Raw genomic sequence first — 23,874 nt, forward strand, 5'->3', positions numbered from 1 at the left:
AGACCTCTGCCATCCTTCCACTGATTCATACAAAGCATCTGTTTATATGATTAGCATTTGGCAGGCATGTGTGTGGAGGAAAATCCCCAGAACTTCTCTACCTGCCTCCAAGAAGATGAATGCACTCCCCACCCTCTAGATGTCTCTATTTTTCCTTACAACTTGAAACCATAAGTATTTGCGATATGTGGACCCCTTTCATTAGACTGTGAGTGCCTCATGAATGGAGTATTTGTAGGGATTGTCTTTGATAAGAAGTACGGGAAATCTGAGCCCAAACTTTAGCAAAAAAAAAAAAAAAAATGGTATTTGGTTGGCATAGCTACTGTGGCAAGCTCTGGCCATAGGTAGCGTGGTGGGTGCTGGCAAGGCTGTCTCCCGCAGTTCCAGGTATCTGCTGCCAGTCCAGCATTCTTGGGAAAAGAACTGTTCTTTGCTAGCAGAGCAGCCAGTCCCCAGGCTCATTCCCACTAGCACAACGCAGTTCCATCTGCCTGTCTCCGTACATTCTCTCAAAGCACTGACCATGTTGGCTGTGGTGAGTGCTTTACTTCTGTCTGTCCCACCAAGACCTGCGAGTGCCCTGATGACCGGAAACTGCTCTGTCCTCTTCCCAGTACCTAGTGAAGACCTGGAATACAATGGGTGCTTGCTCAAAGTGTGTGGACTGAATGAATGAAAACTAACATTGTTGAAGATCTTTTGCATGTTAGGCAGTGTAGAAATCCATGTGTAGGAAGTTGTGTTTCCAAAGTGGCTACACAAATATCCCTTACCTCCCAGGCTTTTTCATAGTTCACATCAAGAGGCAGAATCCATTTTCCCTCCAATGGAATCCTTGGGTGTGGCCCTCACATCTGTTGTAATTAATAGAATGAAATGGCGGTAATGCTGGGTAACTTCTGGGTATTAAGATACCGTAGCTTCTGTCTTCTTGCATTGCTCCTCACTGCCATGCTACGAGGAGGCACAAACAGCCATGAGGTGCATGGAGGAGAAACAACATTCCTGGGAGACAGCTCCAGCCAAGCCAGTGGTCAGAGTCAACTGCCAGTCATGTGGTGATGCTATTGTGGATTTTCCTGCTATTCCAGGGTATCAGCTGGCACCATGTGAAGCAAAAGAACCTGTAGACTCATGAAACATCATGATCATCACTGACAATTTCCATCCTTGCATTCAATACTATGGAAATAAGAGGCTCAGAGGCCCAAGCAGCTTTCCTTAAATCACATTCCTTAGAATATCAGACTTATAACCCAAGGGGACTAATTTTTGCCAGAAGCTAACAATGGAAATCAGTTTAGTCATTCCTTGATATCCATAGGGGATTGGTTTCAGGACTTGCTAGATACCAAAATCCATAGATTCTCAAGTCCCTTATATACAATATAGTAGTATTTGCATAGAACCTATGCACATCCTCCCATATGCTTTAAATCACCTCTGGATTACTTAGAATTCCTAGTACAATGCAAATGCCATGCAAATAGTTGTAATACTATATTGTTTAGGGAGTAAAGACAAGGAAAAAAAGTCTGTACATGTTCAGTACAGATACATCCACTGTAGGCCTAACTACATAGTACATATTTTTGAGCTATGGTTGGTTGAGTTCAATAATGTGGAACCTGCAAATACAGAGGACCAACTATAATTGGAAGGCAAACCATTCATCAAAATCACAGAAATGTATTTCAGAGCCAGGCACTGGATTATTGACTCTTTTCAGGCTTTAACATGGTAGTTAGATTTTAAGACATAGGTAGGAGCTACATAGTATGAGGCTCTTGGGCTGCTGGATAGTAGGGAATAGTGGGGGCTATGGCAAACAGGCAGAGAGCTTACCAGGTCTAAAAGAGACAGCCACTATGAAGGCCAGACTATGGCTGCCAGGTGGTAGGTTGGACCAAGATCACCAGATCCTTTAAAATTTCAAAAGCAGGGCCTCCCTGGTGGCGCAGGGGGTTAAGAATCAGCTTGTGAGGCTGTCCGTAGCCACTATAGCACAAGTTCGATCCCTGTCCAGGGAGCAACCCACAGGGTGCTGCAGACCTCTCCTGACTCACCCCCTGTTCCCCTCAGCCATGTATTTCGGTCAATCTGCCTGTTCTGTTCCCCACTTTGTCTCTGGTGAATCCTCTCACCCCCCTCCCCACGCCTCTGGCCTGTACCCCAGTTCTTGTATGCATAAATATATAAATCTTTAAAAAAATTTCAAAAGCCCTAAATATTCAAATTCCTCAATTTTGACTTATTTAGGAGGAAGACAGATGGAGAAGATAATTACATGCCAGATCTGACCTACAGAATCCTTTCTTTTTTGACTTTCTTTTATAAGAACTAAACCCAGATTGGCTTTAGAAAGGGACTCATACCCACACTCTTTCCAATAGAAAAAAAAAATACATTTTTCCCATTATTTTTGGAGCTCCAGAATGGATTCCAAAATGATCCATTCTCTCCCCATATTCCCTCTCCCCCCACCATAGGTAAGATAATTACTGGGGCTTCCTGACCCATCCTACCTCTCACCAGACCATTCCATACCACGAAATACTGTGCAGCCATTAAAATGAGTTTTACACATGCCCTGCTACAATGTCTCTTAACATTGGGATGTCTTCTGAGAAGTGTGCTTTAGGTGATTTTGTTATTGTGTGACTATCATAGAGTATAATTACACAAACCTAGGTGGCCTAGCTGACTATACACCTAGACTGTATGGTCCAACCTATTGGGATCACTATCATACATGATGTCTGTTGTTGACCGAAACATTGACTCATGACTGTGTTGATATATGTACACCCAAAATATACTGATAACTGAGAACAGGAGCAGGATGGTGTGTGAAGTGCACACCCCTGAATGTACAGAATCCTTCCACCCACATTTGCATGGGTTGCCTTCTGGAAGGTACATAAGAAACAGTGGTTGCTTCTGGAGAAGAGAAATGCTGGGGGAATTCTTGATCAAATTCTCTTTGTACAACTGGAGAGTTCTACAGTGTGCATGCAAAAGGGAACATTCTCATGTGACTGTCCAAAAGGCTCCCAGGTGGATCTGATGAGTACTCAGGCTTGGGACCACTGGAGTAGATGATGCTGTGTCCTCCCAGGGGACTTTTAGGGTTAAAACTCAGGCCCTGGGTTAGTGATGAATGCATGTGATTGACTTGACAACTTAAGGTGGCACTAGAGGGTGGATCTATCTGGAAAGACCACAGTGACAGCACACTCCCTGGACAGGGCTTAGTGTGCCTGTCCTTGCCTGTAGTTCATGGGCCTTGTCCCCTGGCCTTCTCCCTAAGAAAGGGTGGTGTTTGATGAGTCAGGGTTGGCCTCCCCTGCTTTCTGGGGATGAGGAAAGTGGTACTTTGTGGGATACGCCAGTGTGCCAGAGCTCGTGTACTAGAGCCAGAAATACCTGGGGAGCAGGTTCTGCCTGTGACTCCACAGCTCACTGAGCCAGGCAAGGCCAGAAATCTCCACAAACTTTGGCTCACTTTAGCTCACAGCCACCTTATTGTGCCATTGCACAGATGGGGACACCAGGGCTAAGAGAGGTCAGGCAACTGTCCCTTCAACTTGAATCTTCCTGACTATAGAGCAGGTTCCGCTTCCCACTATAGTTTTCATGACTCAAGTGTCCTTCTATTGCGGGGACCTGCTGCCAGCAGGTTGCATATTCCCAGCACTATTTCCTCTCAAGAATCCCAGGAACTCTGTTCCTGCAGGTTTGAGTGATGGGGCTATCTTGGCCCAAGCTGAGTCATTCATTGAGTGTGTGGAGGACAATGTAGCAGAGAGGCAGAGACAGTAGAGACACCTTGTGCTCCCCCAAGTTTGTGACTTTGGTAAGTGGTGCAATCCCCTTGAGCCTCAGTTTCCCCACCTGAGCTAGAGGAACATGGCTGCTGGGGTTTTGTGAAGGATAGAGAAGTACGTTGCATATGCTTGCACCCAGCTTGGCACAGGGTAAGTTTACACACTTACTATGAGACCAGTCAAACTCTCACTCATCTATACTGCGCTCCCAGCACCTGGGACATAGGAGGAACTCAGTACCTTCTTTTGGTCCAAGTAAATAAATGAACATTGATCTGTTTGTGGAGCTGCTGGTGACAAGGTTGGTGACTTTGAATAGTTCCTTCTCAGCTCCTTGCCTCAGTTTCCCCATCTCCCAGCAGGTGGGTGCCTCCACCATGTCTCAATCCACTCAGCACAATTGTCATGTGAACCAACTTTGAGGGATCTGTGAGCAGCCCAGAGGAAGTTGTCCTTCTGTTTTCCTGAATATTAATCTTAAAGTTCAATAAATCCATTTTGGAGTGCTCAGTGTTGCCATGGTATCACACCAGTGTGCTCTCTCTTCTACTCCTCCTTCTCCTCCTTCTCTCCCAGGTAGCAGAGAGTTCCCTCCCCACCCCAGGAGTCACTCCATGGACCTTAAAGGTCCAGCACTGCAGTCCCCAGAGAAAGACCTTCTGAAGTCACGAATGGCTGTTGCTTCCTAGCAAAGCATTCATTCAGTTTTACCCTTTGGGGAAGCAAATTGTAGCTAGTAGCTGTGAAGTCAGGGCTCCCAAAGGAAGGAGAGGCACTCTTCAGGCTGCAAGTGGTTACTAACCCTATGCCTGAAAGGCTAAAACCTCTGGCTACCTGTCTGATTCTCATATGACCCTAGAAATAAACCAGGTTGGAAGCAGATATGACCTCCACATGGGCCCTGGACCAAAGGAGTCTAATTCTGCAAAACCAGTGCAACCCAGAGATGAGACCACTCCTCTGGGGCAATAATTAATGTTGTTTAAAGCTTGAGACTTAAATTTAGTCATGGTTGCCCTCTGAGGCCACTGCCAGAGACTTTGGGAATGGAAATTCTTTTTTTCCTTCCTCATCTTTATTGAGAAATATTTTTTTAAAGATGCATTTATTTATGCATACAAGAACTGGGGTATAGGCCAGAGGTGCAGGGGGTGAGAGGACTCACCAGAGACAGTGGGGAGCAGAACAGGCAGACTGACTGAAATATACTGCTGAGGGGAGCAGCTGGTGCCATGTGGATTGCTCCCTGGCCTGCCAAGGATGGAACTCTGCAGTGGCTGGTAATAGCTTGATGGCACTGTCTTTAACCCCTGTGCCACCAGGGAGGCATGAGAAATATTTGATATGCAACATTGTGTATGTTTAAAGCGTGATGTAATGATCTGATGCATGTACATACAGCAATATGCTCATCCTAATAAAGTGAGCTAACACACCCTTCACTACATACTGTTACCATTCTGTTATTGTTGGTGTTATGAGTAGAACATTTAAGATCTACTGTTGCAGCTCTCAGGCACACAGTATTGTATTGTTAACTACAGCTGCAGCTCTGACCATGAGATCTCTGGCTGGTACTCATCTTATATTCTAAAGTTTTAACCTTGCACCAATGTGACCTTTGAGCAACATCTCCCATAACCCTCACTAATTACCCTTCTACTCTGTTCTATGAGTTTGACATTTCTAGATTCCGTGTACAAGTGAGATCATATAGTATTTGTCTTTGTATTATTAGTGATGGAAGTTCTTGAAGGCATAGCCATGGTGAGAGGGAAGGACCCAAATTGCCATGAGTGGCTGAGATTCTGGCAAAGGCTAACAAATAATAGGTAATCATTATATAAATAACTTTTATAACAAATATGAAATGTGTGTCCTTTGAGATCTGTGCCAAGCATTAACATTTCATTGATGAGGAACAGAGGCTCAGAGGGATCCAGTACTTGACCTTGGTGGTTTGTACTGTGTTGGTGTGGTTAGGCTCAACCATGTTGTCCAGAATCCCCTTCCCTGCATGCCTTTGGGTGTGAGCTGGACAACAGAGAAACATGCATGAGAACTGGAAGGTGGAGAGGTCCACTTCAAGGTGGACTCGCTAGATGGTAGCAGCAATATTCAGAGGCCAGTGGTGCCTGCGGACCTTTCCTCTCCTCCACTGCCTGCTCCCACCTCCAGACCCTGTCTGTCCAGCAGACAGACCTATGGAAACAGCTCCAAGATCCCCTTCTTCAGCGTCCCTGTTCCACTCTACTTCACAGATCTACCATGAAGCCTGTTGACCTCTGCTCTTCTGTCCAGATCTTTCTTTCCCACATTGTGTAAGATCAGACTCCAGTTACAAAGTCCTAATTCCATACCCCTAGTGCCTTTTCTCCACTTTGGGCCTTGACAAGAGATGGAACCTGGATTTAAATCCAGCTCCGTCTGACTGGGATGCCTGTATTCTTTCCATGAAGCTCAGATGTCCATTGAGTTTTTGGGCATCCAGTGCCTAGTACTGTGATTGGCCATGGATAAAACTGAGAAGAGACATGCTCTCTGGGGGCATTTGTCTGTTTAAGGATAGAATATACTAATGTTGGAGATCTCTCCTTGTGGAAATGATGTCAATGATTTTTAATTCCATGAGTTTCTGTGTAAGGCATAACGTTAAGTCTTGGAGGAATGCAAAGGTGAGCTAAGCAGGGACATTGGCAGAGTCAGGTAATTAAATTACAGAGGTGTATGCCTAAAGGACTGGTTGACAGGCACTCTGTGTGCCTGACCGGAATGCAAGCCCTTTTTTTCCAGAAACAGTCCCTTGGGACCTCCTGTGGTCTCACATAATAAGAGTGGTCTGGGCAGGGCTGATCCTACCTGAGTACAGTGAGTGGTACCAGAATAAGCACCTGACCCAAGTCACCCCACTGAATATCAGTTGAAGAACTTTTGCTGAAGCTATGAGAAAGAGAAACTTCTTTCTGTGGGACTTGCCACACTGGCAGGAAACAGATCTAAAACCTCCAGAGGCTGCCTCTTGCAGACTGCCCAAAGTGATCATGGAAAGCAGGGCAAGAACGAGAAAGGCAGCTTCCTGTGCCCTGATGCCGTCCCAATCCGCACATGCTGGACATCTCTCTGGTCCTGGGATGTGTAGATTGTGACCTGTTTTCCTGGTTGAAGTTTGGTCATGGAAAATATCTCAGCTTTAACATGAGAGCTCAGGAGGGAGTGGTCACACTTGGCTGGGATGTGGGAAAAGCCTCTCTCGGAGGAGTTGGTTTGGGCCTTTGACAGGTAGGTTGAGAAGGAACAGATGAAGGCAGCTTCTAGAAGAGATGTTCAGGGAGGATCTGTGAATTAAATCAGGGAAGTAGTAGGGTCGGTGCCCTAGGGTAGGTTGGCTGGGGCAGGGGGTCTATGGGCAGAACAATGGGATGGAGTAGGGAGGGCACGCTGGGGACAAACTGGAGAGAGCCTTGAGTATTACGCTGAGGACATGGAGAGTCATGGAAGGTTCTAGGTCAGGGGTGCAATAGAGACATGCCTGGCATTGCTGAAGGTGTTAGTGAACTGGGACCCTGGTATAAATAGGAATGTGCTCCATGGGAACTGAACTGGACAGAAGCTGAGGAGGCTCACTCCACACTGGGCCAGGTTGGTCTCCAGAACTCTGTGAGTGAGATTCCTCTAGCACAGAGGCCAGAACTGGGTGGCCCAGCTAAAGTAGCACTGAGAGGAGGCTCTCCTGCATGATGGGAGACGATTTATCCCCATCAGGGCAGGGGATCAGGAACCCACCTCTGGTTCGAGAGCTCTCTGTGCTGTTCCTCCACATCCCTTGTCACAAACATGATCACTGAGTTGGAGGATTATGTGGTGACTATCCCACGCAGGTGCTGACCAGGGGCTTACCCGGCCAGGGAGCTGACAGAAACCAGGGTCCTTACATAGAGTGGTGGGCACTGCAATGGGCTGCAGAGCTCATGCCCACCTGAAGGGGGCAGCAGCACCCCTAGGCAACTGATGTCATGTGAGAATGGAATCTTCTGACTACTCTTGAAAATCTTCTCTCAAGATTAGCCAAAAAAAAGAGCCTCCCCTGGTGACGCAGGCAGTTGAGCGCAGCACTGTGAAGCTGTCCGCAGCCTCTGCAGCTCAGGTTTGATCCCAGCCAGCCGGTGAGGGTCCCACATGGTGTGGCAGACCTCTCCTGTCATGCCCGCTGCTCCCCTCAGCAGTGTATTTTGTCACTCTTCCTGTTCTGTTCCCCTTTCTGTCTCTGGTGAATCCTCTCACCCTCCCGTGCATCTGGCCTGTACTCCGGTTTTTGTATAAATAAATAAATCTTTGAGAGAGAGAGAGAGAGAGAGAGAGAGAGAGAGAGAGAGAGAGAGAGAAGCCAAAAACTCTGATGTTAAATGCCTGATTTTTAAAGGTTGGAAACCATTTCTCTCTCACTCTCTTATTTTTTTTTAAAGTGCATTTTTTTATTACATTTGTGTGTGTGTGTGTGTGTGTGTTTATAGAATAACTGGGGTGTAGGGCAGAGGTACAGGGGGGTGAGTGGATTCACCAAAGACAAAGAGGGGAGCAGAACAGGTGCATTTACTGAAATACACTTCTGAGGGGAGCAGCGGACGAGACAGGAGTAGAGGTTTGCTGCACAATATGTGGCTGGGAATTGAACTCAGACTCTAGTGGCAATAGTGCTGAAATTTAACCAGTAGGCCACCAGGGAGGCCCAGAGACCATATTTCTCTTAAGAGTAAGCAAAACCTGGCCCGCTAGCACTCTGTACCTACTCTAAGTACCACAGATTGGGGGAGCTGTGGCCATTGTGTGTCCCTGGGTCTGGCACCAGGCCTGGACCATCAGCCTTTGCTGTGTGAGTGAATATGAGTGGATAGATGTTTCCATGGCTCACTTCTGGCTGGTGGGCCATGGTGTGGGATGCTAAAGAACCCTCCTGTCTTGGATGCACTGACACAACTGCCAGGTGCTTTTGGCTGGCTGGTGGCCTGGAGTCATCATGGACAAGAACTTCTATCTCTGCCTCTCAGGTAGCTGTAGAAATACAGCAATTTACCATCCCCCTTCTTCCCCTATCAAGAGGGTACCCCAATTCCCCCATCTTTCTGGGCCTTTTGGAGCCAGAGAGGTTGTAGCCATCTTGCCAGCTTCCAGGATCCACTGAGTCTTGAGCATCCTTGAGCTTGTGGGATGGCCCAGGTGCCACCTGGCTGTGGGTGGTGATGCTAGTACTTCCCAAACACATGACCTTCACTCTGCTGGTTCATTATTTATTTATTTATTTATGTTTGTTTGTTTGTAAGTATGTATGTATGTATGTATGTATGTATACAAGAACTGGGGCACAGGCCAGAGGTGTGGAGGGTGAGAGGGCTCATCAGAGACACAGCGGGGAACAGAACCGGCAGACTGACTGAAACACTGCTGAGGGGAGCAGCAGACGAGTCTGGAGAGGTCTGCTGTGCCATGTAGGTATCCCCCTGGCTGGCTGGGGATCGAACCCATACTGCAGAGGCTGCAACAGCCCCACAGTACTGTGTTCAACCCCTGCTGGTTTATTTAACCCCTGCTGGTATATTTAACAGAGTCTTAAACCAGCTGGTGGAGATGGCCGGACGTTTGCCTGCCGGCCCTGGGGAAGAAGCAAGCCACACATCCCTCCTATCCCAGGGAGACTGCTGGTGCTGTCGCATCTTCTCATCACACAGTGTGGTAACTGAGACCCACCAGGAATCTGGCCCTTCCCTTCAAGTCCCTGAGTGCTTAAGCATCTACCCATCCTCCTGACATAGGTTTACTGCAGGCAGGAGCGCGTGGGACCAGGGAGGGAGCCAGAAGGTACTGGGGCATCTGTAATCCTCAGACCAAGTCCTCACAGAAGCGCAGACTTGGCCAAGTGTCATGAAAGCTCCCATGTCTGGGACCCGAGTGCTTGTCAGGAGAACTGAGCAGAGCCCTGAAAAGCAGTTTTAAGCAGGGAGTCCAAGGGGGAAACAAATACTCCTCTGGCTGCTCCAGAAGTGTGTGGTGGGTCTGCCTGGTGGATGCGGAGGACTGTCAGGAGGCCATGACAGTCATCCAGGAGATGGTGGGTGCTGGAAGAAGGTGGGGATGGGGTGCTGGAAGGTGCTGGAGATGCTGGAAGGAGTGCTGGAAGGAGGTGCTGGAAGGTGGTGGAGATGGGGGTGGAAAGTGGGCAGATTTGGGCTATATTTAGGAGGGTTTGGTGACAGTTTGGATGAGTGCCATGTGGTGCTGCTGTGCCATGGGTAGGTGCCAGGGTGTTGCCTGTATTGGGGGCTTATGTACCTAGGTAGCTGGTGGGGACTCCCAGTGGTGGGGAGGGGTGCTGGGCAGAGCAGGAGACATCTGAGCCAGCCAAGGGACATCCCTACTTTCCCCACTGTACTATATTCCTTATGCCCCCTCTTCTACATGTGACTTTCTCTATCAACAAAGCTGTTTCTTCCACTTTCTGGGCCAAGGGCAGATGTCCCTTCCGTATTTTTCCTCAGCTGCACCCCTGGGAGGGTGTCTCAACACCTCATTTTGTTCATGGCCTGACTCACACTAGACCCCCTAGGAACATTTCAGCTGGGGAGAAAGGAAATAAGGAATATTGCAGTAGGCTTCTGGGAGCAAGAGGGGAATGTGTGTGTGTGTGTGTGTGTGTGTGTGTGTGTGTGTGTGTGTAGAGGGAGAAAGGAGACTGAGTGTAGAAAGAGTATTTGGGAGAGCATGTAAGTATGTGTGTTTGAGAACTTGAGTATACAAGAGCTTATGCATGAGAGTGTATTCAAATGTGAGTGTGTGAGCATCTGTAAAAGTGTAAGAGTTGTAAGCATGTATGAGTGTGGGCCTGAGAATATGTGAGCATAGAGTGTAAGAGTAACTGAGTGTGTGAGTGGAAGTGTGTCAGTGTGAGATAGTATGCAAGAGAATGTGAGTGTATGAGTGTGCCTGAGAGTATGAGAATAAGAAGTGTATAATAATATGAGTGTGTATGAGTGTGAATGGTGAATGTGAGAAACTCAAAGTATGTGTCTGAGTCTGCGTGCTAGAGAATGTGTGGCAGTGTCTGAGAATGTGTGAGAGTATGTGTGTGAAAGCATGAGTGTGTGTAAAAGCATGTGCATATGAGTGCTTGTGTTACTCTTGTGTGTGTTAGCCTCAGGGCTGCGGAGGCAAGTGCGGGGGGCGGGGGCATGCTGTGGCAGTCAGGGTCATGGGTGCTGGAGGCAGGTCTTCCTGCTTTGAGTCTGCACTGCTCTTCCTTATAATAAACTCTGTGACCTTGGGTGAGCAACACTGCTCTCCGATCCTAAGCGCTCTCTGTGCTGGGACTATAACAGCATCTGGTTGGTGGGGCTGGTAGGAGGAGAGTCTAAGACGATGATTATAAAAGTCTTTGCCAGGACGTGGCATATAGAAAGCTCTCAGGTACATTGAACACTCACACCCCCCCACCACCGCCCCAACCCCAGGGACACTACATCACACAGGCCTGGTGTCCTGGTCAGCCCTACACATAGGAGTGTTCCTGGTGGCACTCAGCAAAGCAGCAGCCTTGTTGCACTTACTTGTGTTGATCTGGTAGAGTCATATTTATGAGCTCCAGGAGGGCTTTCGTGTGCTCTCGCTTTGCTTGCCATTGTGTTTCTGGACTAGCATGAGCTGGCATGTCGTGGGAGTACAGCAAGCATTTATCAGATTAATGAGCAAATGCAAAATGGTAGGCTCTCCTCCCTTTTGCCTTCCCTCCCTCCTTCCTGAACCTTCTCCCCGATCTCAGCGAGCATGGCTGACACTCACATTAGACCTGGGGACTGAATTCATTACCCTTTCTGAGTGGGATGAAGCTGGTCGCCAGAACCTAGAAGGGAAGTTAAATGACTGAGATGCACCCGAGGTCCCCTGAGACTGTGTGGCACGGTCAACGCCTGTCAAAGAGCTGGTGCTTCTTTATTTAACTGATGGCTGCTGTCACCTTGCACATCTCTGAACACACTGGAGAAATCACACTTTCCTGTTTTTTCACCCCAAGGCTCATTTTTATGCTGCTGCCTCTTAAGAACTCATTCCTGGTTTGAAACATCCTAAAGGAAAAACTGTGAAATGTATCTTCAACCAAATGGCAGAATTTTCTAATTTGTTAATCATCATTGAACTTAAACCTGTTAGGAGATTTCACCAGAAGGCTTCATGTTGCCTGAAGAACCCTTAAAATCACCCATGAATGTTTTTCTTCTCACGAGCCCCACCACCAAATAAAACAATGCAGGAAAAAATTCCATTGCCATCTGAAAGATTGATCAGCATCCTCCTGAAATAAAGCTGTTCCTTTCCCATTATCTTGGTGAGCTAAGGCAGAAGATGTTTGTATGGAAAACAAGGAGCAGCAAGCAATCTGATCCCCCCACCCTTTTTTTCAGGAAATAGCTCTCTTATGCAAGAGAAATGCAAGTTCACCCACCACAGAGCAGTCATATGATAAGAAATCTGTTTGCAAGAGAGGGAAGCTCATTTCCCCTTTGAGAAGCTGCATTTGTTTGAGGGAGACAAGGATGGAGAAAGCATTTTTGCTAGGGGACAGGGAAAGGATTAAGGCATCATGACAAGCACATGGTTTAGGAATGAGCCCAATTAAAAAAACATGAACCCATCTGACCCTCATATGAAAATCCGGAGCTGTCACCTTCCTCTCCTTGATTTGAGAGCCCAGCACAATTATTCTGGAATCATTAAGATTCTGGTGGAAGGAGTTTTCGGGGTTTGCTTGTAATTTCCATTTTCTCATTACTGACAGAAGCTGCATTTATGGATCTTTTTCTTTCAAACAGGAGCTTCTCAGACTAGTTTTTTTTTTTTTTTTTTTTTTTTAAATTGGCCTCCCCCAAAGGTATAATGTCAAAGCTTAAATGGGCTTGTCTCAGCTGGTTCCGTGAGAATGGTCTCTCCATACCCCCCACCCCCCTCCAGCAATCATTCCTTTTTTTTTTTTTTTTTTTCAATTTTCTTTTCTTGTGTTTGGAGATGGGATTTGCAGCCATGGGCAGGCAATTAGATTTCAAAGCTGGAGAACTCCGTTGCACTTTGCCAGGAACTGCTGAAGCAAGCAGGCGAGCCCATGGGTTTTGAATGCCTGGCCCGGAAGCAGGCCCTCCCGATGCAGCTCTCCCAGGATGGGCTAGAGGAGTGTGTGTTTGTCTTTGTTCTGAAAAGGGAAATCTAATTTCATCCCCCGAGCCCTATCTACGTGGTAATTCTGTAGCTAGGCAATACTGGCATTCAAAAGGCTGGGAAATTGCCTAGTTTGTGAAATGCCCGGAGTTGGCACAATCCAGAAGAAGATGAGGTTCTGGTGAGCAGGTCAAACCCCTGGCTCCAATCTCAGCCTTCAGTTGTGGCTGTTTTCAGGGTGCTGCTTTCTCTCTGAAGATCAAATATACCCTTATGTCCCTAACCCAATCTTCTCTCTTGCCACAGGCTGAGTCACAGACTGGGAGTGAGATCTGGTTTCCAAAGCTTCTGATAACCAAATGCCAACACTTGTTCAAGAAGCAAGCTATTGCTGTGGCCAAAACTGTGACATGGGAGCTACCTCTAGATGGACCCAGAATGGATGGGTTGTGTCGGTGACCCCCAGACAGCAGTGCTGTTCCCAGGGTGCCTATCTTCTCACAGGGGAAGGAAAGCACACAACTAAATAACCAGAAAGATACTGTGGTAAATACTGTAATCAAAATAATTTGAAAGAAGAAGCCTGGAGGTGACATTCAAGGAGAGACCTGATGAGGAACCAGCCATTCAGAAATTGGAGGAAACAACATCCAAGGTAAATGGAACAGCAAGTACAAGGCCTCTGAGCAGGGAGTGATTATGGCATGTCTTTGAAACATCAAGCAAGTGTGTATGGCCAGAACCCACTGAGAGAAGGAGAGCAGATGACATCAGAGAGGTAAGAATTGCAGTAGGAAGGACTTGAAGAGAGAAGCTGAATATTTCGCAGTAGTTTTGAATGCAGGGGTCAATCAGCTGACCTGATTGACATTTTAAGAGGATCACTGCTTTCTGACCAGAGATTGAATTGTCCAGTGCAGGGCTGGAGGTTGGAATGCCACCTCTGAGCTCCTGGTGGAGAAGGGAACCAAGACTAGGTTGCATAGTCCTTCAGAAAAATGTTTCTAGATTTTTGCTGATTCTGGGCAGAATAGATAGCCTCCATCCAGTAGAGAGCTGGGTGGGGAACATGAACACTCTTTAAAGTTTGTTTTACCAATCAGGTTTCAGAAACTCACATGCATGTAAGGCCTGACCTCACAAGCACCAGTAGCCTTGTGGTCCCCAGCCAGTGAGGAGGACTTGAGCTCAGTGTCGAGTCCAAGCACACTCCCATAGGAGCACAGGGAGTGCCTGCGACAGCCGGTGTCATAACTGAGAGGCAAAGCAAAATAAAACACTCCAAGTTGGATTTTCAGACCAAGCTTCTGATACCCAGTTATCTATAGAGATCCATAGCAACGCAGATAAATTGAACACATGGGATATACTTATGCCAAACACATATTGTACCATTCTCAATCACACGGCACAAGAGACAAACCAGGCCCATCTATTATTGCATGTGATATTGTATACCTATCAAACTTAAGTTTTTGTTATTCCTGACTTTTCACAAGCTGAAAAAATGCAACCAAGTTTCAAAGGAAAATCAGAAAAATGTCTTTGGGAGGATCATGACAGTAATTCTTCCAAGCGCTGTGTGACTTTTAGCAAATTAACCAAGCTCTCAGTGCCTTGGTTTGTTCATCCGTGAAGTGAAGATGAGATGGTGTCTCCTCCTTGGGGCTGCTGTGAGCATGGAATCAGATCTGAACACAAAGGTTTCTTAGCCAGTGTTAGGACCCAGGCCTGCTGGAAAAGCATTTAGCTACCCTTGGTAAGGCAGCTTGTCTTCATTTGTGTAGACCCTCGTTGCACATAAAATGCTACAGTTGCAAATATACTAGGGATGTAAATGGAATTCTCCAAATTTACCTTCTGGCAAGTCAAGGGCTACGTGTTGGCCATTTCCGCAATAGTAACAATCTCTATGCAGTGAATGGAGATAGTGTTGCTATTATAAGGCCTTAGCCATCAGTATAGTGGCAGGACCAGAACTTCTATCAAAGAGATTTTAATGAAGAGACCATTTACATGAGATTAAAAAATTAAGGAAACCAGAGAATCTGAGGTATCCAGAGACTATGGTATCAGATTGCAAGTTATGTTCATAGATTCCTCCCATTCCAGTATCTCGGCCCTTTACAACGTCACTTTGCAACTGTTCCCATTAAGTAATGGAATCTATTTTCCCACTCCTTGAATTTGGCCTGGTCTTGTGAATTGCTTTGGTCAATAGAATGTTCTAGGAGTAGTGTTGTGAGCTGTGTCTTCTAGAAATTGTGCAGCTTCTGTCTTTACCTTCTCAGAAGATGCCCAGAGACGTCTATGTAAAGTAGCCTGGTCCAGCCGCCTTGAGAGAAGGCCATGTGAGGGGGACAGAGGCACCCAGTCACCAGTGAATACCAGCTGCCACTCGGGTCATCTACCTAATCCAGCTGTCAGTCTTAAGACCAGCAAACAGTTGCCCAGATGAACTTCCCACGTTGCAGAATCATCTGCAAATTAGTGAAGATGGTTTTAAATTACAATGTAAGAGTGATTCCTTACATTGCAATGACTGATTGAACTAACAATAGCAGAAGCCATCACCATCCTCAGGTTTGAAGGCACACATAACCTCCCTAGAGCTGTGTGCCTCAGGAAGGTGGGAACAGGGAAGAAATGCCCCAACTTCTCTCTCCTCCTTTCCTTTCCTTTTTTTTTTTAGATACCACCCATTGGGCAAATTCAACCAAAACCGGGAGTCCAAGGAGACTGGGTGGTGTGTGGTCCAGAGGAGGACTCTTAAGGGATGGGAATGACGGGTGGTCAGGGGGTGGGGTGGAGGGCACCACTGGATATAACCAGCATGTAGGAATGAGTGTTGCGACTTCACATTTATTCCAGATGAGTCCCTGGTCCCCATAGTCCTATTTAGTCTTCGATCTTCAGAAAACACAAACACATACAGGCAGTTGCTCCAGACATCACTCGATTTCCTGAGGAAGGGAAAACAATTAGAAACCACACTCTGTTACTCTTGGGCTTGAGCTTTAAATGGGTGATTTTCTCCATAGTCCATGTCATGCCCCCAGATGTCCTCCACTCCGCTAACTTCCCCCTCCCCCCCGGGAAATAGGAAAAGGGAGAAGGCAGTGTACACCAACTAGACTCTTCCATCATCTTGCCTCCCAGACCATAATTCCCGAAGGGGAGTGCTTCCAAACTTGAAAAGAATTCCTAAGTCACCATTGCTGGTGAGTGTCCAGCCTCCTGTTTCCACTCCTGCTCTGCACAGTCCTACAGCAATTGCCAAATGATCATGAAGTGAAACCTGCAAGAACAAAAGGAACTTGGTGTGATGGATGGACACCAAAGTTCTGCTCTCAGGTTTGGAGGGAACCCACATTTGTGGAAGGAAAGATGAACCGTCCTTTTCAACACCGCCCTTTGTTAGGCAGCCTGGAGGGCCTTTGTGAGTGCCTGCTAATTTAAACTTCATTCTGGAAATGCATAAGGGATCATTTTCCTGCTCTTTTACCCTGAAATGACGTCAAGAGATTTGAGAGTCACCCAGCTTTAGAGAAAAGTGGTACAGGTGCCCTACCCTCACCAGTGGCAGGGGTGGGTTTATCCAGATAGATGCAGGGATGGAAGAAAAAGGCCCAAGAAGGATTGAAGCTGGTTGACTGCTAGAGGAAAGTTTGCAGGAAAACCTGGTTGGACAATAAAAGACAAAGGATAGGGGCCTCCCTGGTGGCGCGATGGGTTAAGATGCTGCACTATGAAGCTACCCATAGCCACTGCAGCACAAGTTTGATCCCTGGCCAGGGAGCTACCCACATGGTGCAGCAGACCTCTCCTGTCTCACCCACTGCTCCCCTCAGCAGTGTATTTCAGTCAGTCTGCCTGTTCTGTTCCCCACTCTGTCTCTGGTGAATCCTCTTACCGCACACACCTCTGGCCTGGACCCCAGTTCTTGTATGCATAAATAAATCTTAAAAAAAAAAGACAGAGGATAGCTTCCCACAAAAGAGCCCAAAGGAGAAACCCCACTGAAGCTGGGAGGAAGTTGGGGGTCTCTGTGAAGATGATGGGGTAGCTACCTCTATCAGAGGTGTTGCTCAGCTCCAAGGAAGGGTGGAACCTCATCTCAGATGTTAACGCCAAGGCTGGAAAAGCAATAGAAAGAATACTTACAGGAGCCACCCTCCTGGGAAACAGACCAAATAGGCCCGTTTCATCCTGGAGCAATGAGGCTGGGGTCCTGTTTCAGGTAGCGACTTCTTAATGAGGCCCACGGTGGGGAGGCTGCACAGCTGTGCTATCTATCACGAGGTGATAGACAGGGCAGCCACTGTTTCCTGTCCCTTCCTGCCACACAACCCAGCCCCATCCATCCTCCTAAGTGACGAGCCATGATCAACACCCTGCTTTCCCATCCACAGCCGAGGATAATGATGCCGGTTTTCATTGTACCTCCAGACCTGGAGACCCAGGGGACAAGGCTTTCTTTCCTGGTAGAGATAGGGAAAGGGTGGGCCGGGAGAGCTTTCAGACAAATGCTTATCCTTCCTTCAGTTGAATAGAAGTGGGGAGGGCCATGGAAAAGAGGAGAGAGGCAGCCTGGAAGTCTCCGCAAGCAGGCCAAGAAGAGCATTCAATCAGAGAGCTGACATTTGCCTATTGACCTCTTATCAGAGTTGCGAAGTCATGGGGGTCTTTGTGTTGCAGAATTGGGAAGGAAGGGACAGCCCAGCCCAGCCAATCCTGCCCGGGCTCTCTGCCCAGGCGCCCACCATTAGCATTTCCCTGACATCTGACTGATATCTTCATTTCACTTTGGTAAACAGGCCACCTCAAGGCCAAGGTGATGGTGACCTCTGGCGCTGCATGCTGCCCGGGATTCTCTCAGGAGACCCTGGTAAAACGCTTTCACATGGGCCAGGGCTCTAATTTCCCATCCCCACCACTCTGATTAGTGCTGACGAAAAATAAATAAGTCCCTGTCCAGTAGAATAGAGAGTGAGCATGCTAGGCAGAGAGAGAGACATGGGGAGGGGCGCCAGGGGTAGTTGGACGAGGCAGAGGGGGAGACTGGACTTAGAAGGTCGATTTTGCTTCTCTGCCACTGAGAACAATGCAGCTGCCCAGGAAACACTACAAGAGGCAGCCCAGCTATTAATAGGCTGGAGCACGTGGCCGGCCAAGCTGCTGCCTTTCTGACGTTCAGAAAGGATCTCCTGTGTGAAATTGCTTGGAGGCTCCAGTTTTGCAAAGACAATTAAATATAGATTCGTTGGGGCGAGGGTTGGGAAGGGTGTGGGTGGAATGTTAAGCCTGTGCTGCATTGCAATTTAACGCTGAATGTTTCGGAGGATCGTTTCACACGCTCAACAAACACTTGAGCACATGTACTGTGTGCCAGGTGCAGGTACACCCAGATGAAACCCATGGCCAAGAAGGTTGCAATTGCTACCCCAACATGGACTAGGCAACCAATTCAATAAATGAAGCAGACCAAGTGTGAAACAATAGGGAGTGGTGGGGACTGCATGAAAAGTGTATGTTTTCTGTGCAGAGATTAGGAAGCTACTTCAAACCAGTTGACTGTGACTATGCAGGAATTACTGCCTAGTGTTGCTGTATCTTATGATTTTTAAAGGGAAAACGTACACTTGGAATATTGTGTGATTTTTTTTTTTTTAATTAAAAAAAAAAAAAAACCCTGAATGGACCAACTAGACTACATCTGTACTGTTAGGTTCAGGGAGGATCTTATCATAACATGTAATAAGAGCTAAAATAGGAACCTCACAGGCATATGGCAATCTGGAGGGGAAAATTTCACCCAGCTAAGATAGGAATGGGAATGTCTTTCCAATGAGGGTGAACTGAGTGTTGAGTGATAGTAATGATGGCTGGGAGATCAATTCCAGCAGAACAGAAATCTCCCTGGGAATGTTGCATATGCCTGCCCAGCTAAGGACTACATTCCTCAGACTTACTTGCAACCAACCTACTGGTGTCCTTGAAGGGAAGAACCATGCAGTCCTCTATCCAGCCCTCCCATCTTGCCAACAGGATTGTCCCCAGGATTATGGGACCAATGATTAAGCTTCTTTTTGGGTTTCTGTAAAATTGAGGTGTTATCTACCACATACAGAGGTAGGTGAAAAGATTAATGCCTATAAAGTATTTATAACTTCAGTATTCAGTGTTGCCAAGGTAAGGCTCCATCTGTATGATTCTACAGAACTCTAGGGAGGGCAGAGCAATGAGAGTGCAGGAGCCTGGGCCCAGCTCCTGTCTGTCCCTGCACCAGTCTGTGGAGATGAGTCAACTGCCCTTTCTTTTTTCTGGTTGTGCTTTTTGTATCTGTGATACAGCAGCCTCACTTATATCCCTCGAAGACGATGAGTAATTCAGAAGTCAGCTGGGATTTTCCAGCCTCCTGCGAACCAAGGGAAACTGCCCAGAACTTCATAGCTTGTGAAAATCCAGTGTGATGCTAATACTCAGGTGCTTGTGATACATGGACCTTGTGAGCCCAGCTTTCTCTCATGCCATCCTAGCTTACACCTCACCACACCCATGAAAATGACACCATTTCCCATGAAAATGACAACCCAATACCAACACAAAGCCTGAGTGAACAGAACTGACTTCTCTAGGTAGAGCAGGACACATGACCATCATACAGACTTTGATCCCCTGCTGGAACCCCATCTCCCTGCCCCATTTTTTCCAGCTGCCTGTGGTTACTGGATGCTCCTTTTGAGCCTTCTGCTTATAGGTGTATAAATGGCCAAGGATCCATGGAGTGGAGTGAATGCATCCTACTCCATGACCAAGTATGGTGGAATATAAGGTGGGCTATTCTTGGCAGACATAGAGCTCCTCTGACAGTAGAATTTGGCTAGAGATTTGCTTTGTCTTGGCATATGCTGCTACAGTAATAACACACAGCCCAAGTTTCTTGGAAGAAGAGATAAGTTCTTTCATACTAGGGAACTGATTCAGTCCCAGAACCATATCTAAAGAGAATAGTGCATCTTTAAAGTGGTAATTCAGGGGCCTCCCTGGTGACACCAAGGTTAAGACGCAGCCTATGAAGCTGTTCACAGCCTCTGCAGCACAAGTTTGATCTCTGGCCAGCCAGGGAGCAACCCACATGGTGCAGCAGACCTTTCCTGACTCACCCGCTGCTCCTCTCGGCAGTGTGCTTTGGTCGATCTGCCTGTTCTGTTCCCTGCTTTGTCTCTGGTGAATCCTCTCACCCCCCACACCTCTGCCCTGTACCCCAGCTCTTGTATGCATAATAAATAACTCTTTAACAAAAAAGTGGTAATTCAAGCACCAGGATACATTTTGGTAATCTTTCCTTCCTTCAAATGGAAGGGTTGGTTATGTCTTTACACAGTTAAGCACATGGGAGTGCAAGGCACAGGGATTAGGAAAAGCCTAGAGTTTTGACTGGGCCTGTTTTAATCTCTAGGAGGAATGAGAGATTATTTCATGTGCTAGTTAGGATGTTTTGAGTGGCAGGTAACAGCAGCTCCAACTCTAAATGGCTTAAACACAAAGAAAGATCTTTGATTTAACGTAGTGTGTCTCTAGGGCTGGTTAACTTCATAGTTCTCCATGTTTCCAAGTATCTTATTTCCTTCTCTCTCACAATTCTGGGTTTCATGTCTGTCAGTCCTGCTTCAGACTGCTTCCCTCATGGTGCCAAGATGGCTGCCACAGCCCAGTCATCACACTTAGATGCAATAGCTTTTTGACAGAGGCAACAAGAGACTGGCCTTTTCCATGTTTCTCATTTTATGAGTGAGCAAACTTTCCCCAGTCTTGCAGCAGTTCTGTGGTTAGAATTGTGTCACATGCAGTTTTGTATTCATCATTGCCAGAGGGAATGGAACTGCATGTTTGGCTTGGACAATCAGGACTTAGTCTTGGGCTGAGGATAGGGTTACCTTGCCTGAGGGTGGAGAGCTGAATAAAACTGGTTCCAATTTTAGCTGGAAAATGTGTTGCTCAGTCCTCACTTTCCTCAGTTCAAGCTTCTCAGCCTCTTTCTATTTTTGCTGAACTGTTTCTGCATCTCCAAAAGTTCAATGTTCTTGTTGGCCTCTTGACTGCACACGGTTCTATTTAACATCTTGTTGGCAGCCAACAGTAGTCTGATTCTGGAGCTCATTTTACTAGTGAGTTACTTTGGCTATGAATGATTGAAATCTTCTGAGGTAATCAGAAGTAATGAAAGATTTTCTGTATATAATGACTTTTCTATATTATTTCATATCAGCAGTATACCATAAGTTCCCATCTAACTTAATGAACTTTGAATCTTCATACTATGCAATTTGGGACAAATAAGGACCCCTATGGAGACCTCAGAATCTCAACCCAAAAGTTTATTGAGGTGGACCAGATTGGGGATGGCAAATTATTTCAGTTGGGTGGCTAAGGCTACCTGGAGCACTATGTTAAGGAAGACTTAGAAAGTAAAAATACTTATAAAAGCTAGCAGACATTGATAAACACAGTGAAGGCCCTGGGGTAGTGAGGGAAGGGGAAAGCAGGGAAAGCAGAAAAGGATACAGAGGATCATAGTGGGAAAAAGATATGAATTTCCTTCTCCCCCTCACCCCTCCCCACCATATTCTGTGGGTAAGGCACTGGCTTAATGGTTTTCATACATTGCAAAAAAAAAAAAAAAAAAAAAAAAAAGAAAGAGAAGAAAGACTCAAAAGTTGGGATGGGGGTTGGTAACTGCAATCTATTAGTGATGTCTGTCAAGGACAGAGGAGGGAATAGTGGCAGGATACTTTTGTTGACACTGAGCTTGAGAATCTTGAAAAGCTTTCTAGCTGCCACATTCTTTGGTTCTTATTTTCTCATTCCTCATAGATTACATGGAGATTCCCCAGAAGCATTCTAATACAGTTAGGAAATTGACCTTTGATGGTCCTGTTAGCTGTGTCACCTTGAGCTTATGTTTGTTCAAGCACAACATTGTTTTCCCACAAGAGTTCCTCCATGCATACAGGTCCAGAAATAAAACCTTGATCTGTATCCCCTTCACAAATGTATGTGTCATGCTTTGTGTCTGTAGATAGAGATAAGGATAAGGAAATGGATATGGATCTATACATAAGATTAGTGTGTGTGTGCAAATATGTGCATGTATAGATATACAAATCCTTGTATATCTATGAAGAATACCCAGGAAAGAGGGAAAGAGACTCGGAGATGACTCTTAGATTTTTTGGCCTTGGTGCCATTTACTAAGTAGCTGGTGCCATTTACTAAGTAGGGGAGACTGGGAGGAGCAGGTGTGGGGTGAGGAGATCATCAGTGATTAGATGCCCACTGGACAGGCACGGGGAGCTGGACATAGAGATTAAGTATTTCTTGCTGATGTGTATTTGGGATGCTGTATCAGAGGGAAGACTTGGCATTTTACACATGAGATGATCTCTTTTAATCCCCATAACAACCTCATCAGTCAGGTAATACCATTTTTTTTTTTAAATCTAAAACTCTGCTGGTGGCATGACATGCTCTGCTTGCAGATCTGCCAAAGTGAAAAATTGTGTATCCTAGAATTGATGAAGTGTGATGATATTGTTCCTGTTTTCCAGATGAGCAAAGTAAGACCAAAGTAGCTGGCTTTTGCTCAGGGTCTCAAAGCTAGTCTTGGCAGAGCTGAGCCTCCTGCTCTTGAGCTGCCCTTGTTACTGCTTCTAATTTATGTGAAACATAGTCATTTAGCAAAAAATGACTGGTTGGTCGTCTGCCTCATTAACATGGCCATTGTTACCAGCTGTTTAATGTGGGCATCTTATGCACGCAACATGCATTCAACATGATGTTGTGCAATAAAGGTAGCAGATGATGCACACACCTGTATACAGGTCAGGAACATATTATTGTCTGGCAGCTAAAAATATATACACATTTCAGCATATTGTTGTGTGATTGAACTCTGGACCCAAATTACATGCATTAAAGCAAGAAAAGGATATTCTTAAAAATGAACAGCCTTGATTCTGTACCAGTTCAATCCATCTTGCTTTGGGATACTGAGGAGAGATGGATTTTCTCAGCGCTTCTCCCACAGTCTCCCTTGCTGTCCAAGGTAGCCAGCTGCCCATAAGTGGAGACACTCAAGTTGAAGGGCAGCTGCCTGGGTCTGTGACTTTTGGAATTTTTAGGCCTCAGTAGCTGCCATTCTCATTGAAGAATATTTGCATCCCTGACAACTGAAGGCTCCCCAGATGAAAACTGTGAGATTGGCGGGCATACGCCTTAGATTACTCCAGTTTACTCTCCGAAGCTGAAGGTTGCACTGAATAGGATCCAAGACAAGGAAATTTAGCAAGATTTAGGAATACTGCTTATTTTCTCATATGTGGAAGTCTTTTATTGGCGTGAATGGTTTGTTTTGTTCATGAAGTGAACAAAACTTTAGGCAGATTTTATGAGGACCTAAAATCTCAGACTTGTCAATTCAACAGTAACAAACCAAGCAACATAATTCAAAAGTGGTTGAAGAACTTGAATAAATATTACTCTAAAGAAGACACAAAGAACTAATGTGCAAATGAAAAAATGCTCACTGTCACTGATTATTAAAGAAATGCAAATCAGAACTGCAGTGAGATACTACTTTTAGAATGGCTGACATCAAAAACTACATAAATGAAAACAAGTCATTGTCGACAAGGATGTGGAGAAAATGGACTTTTTGTCCATTACTGGTTGGATTGTAAACTGATGTGGTCCCTGTGGAAAATGTGATTCCCAAAAAAATTCAATGTAGAATTACTGGATGATACAGCAATTCTGCTTCTGGTTTATACTACAAAGAATTGAAATC

The sequence above is a fragment of the Talpa europaea genome (genome assembly GCF_964194135.1).
Source record: "Talpa europaea genome assembly, chromosome: 9".
NCBI lineage: Eukaryota > Metazoa > Chordata > Mammalia > Eulipotyphla > Talpidae > Talpa > Talpa europaea.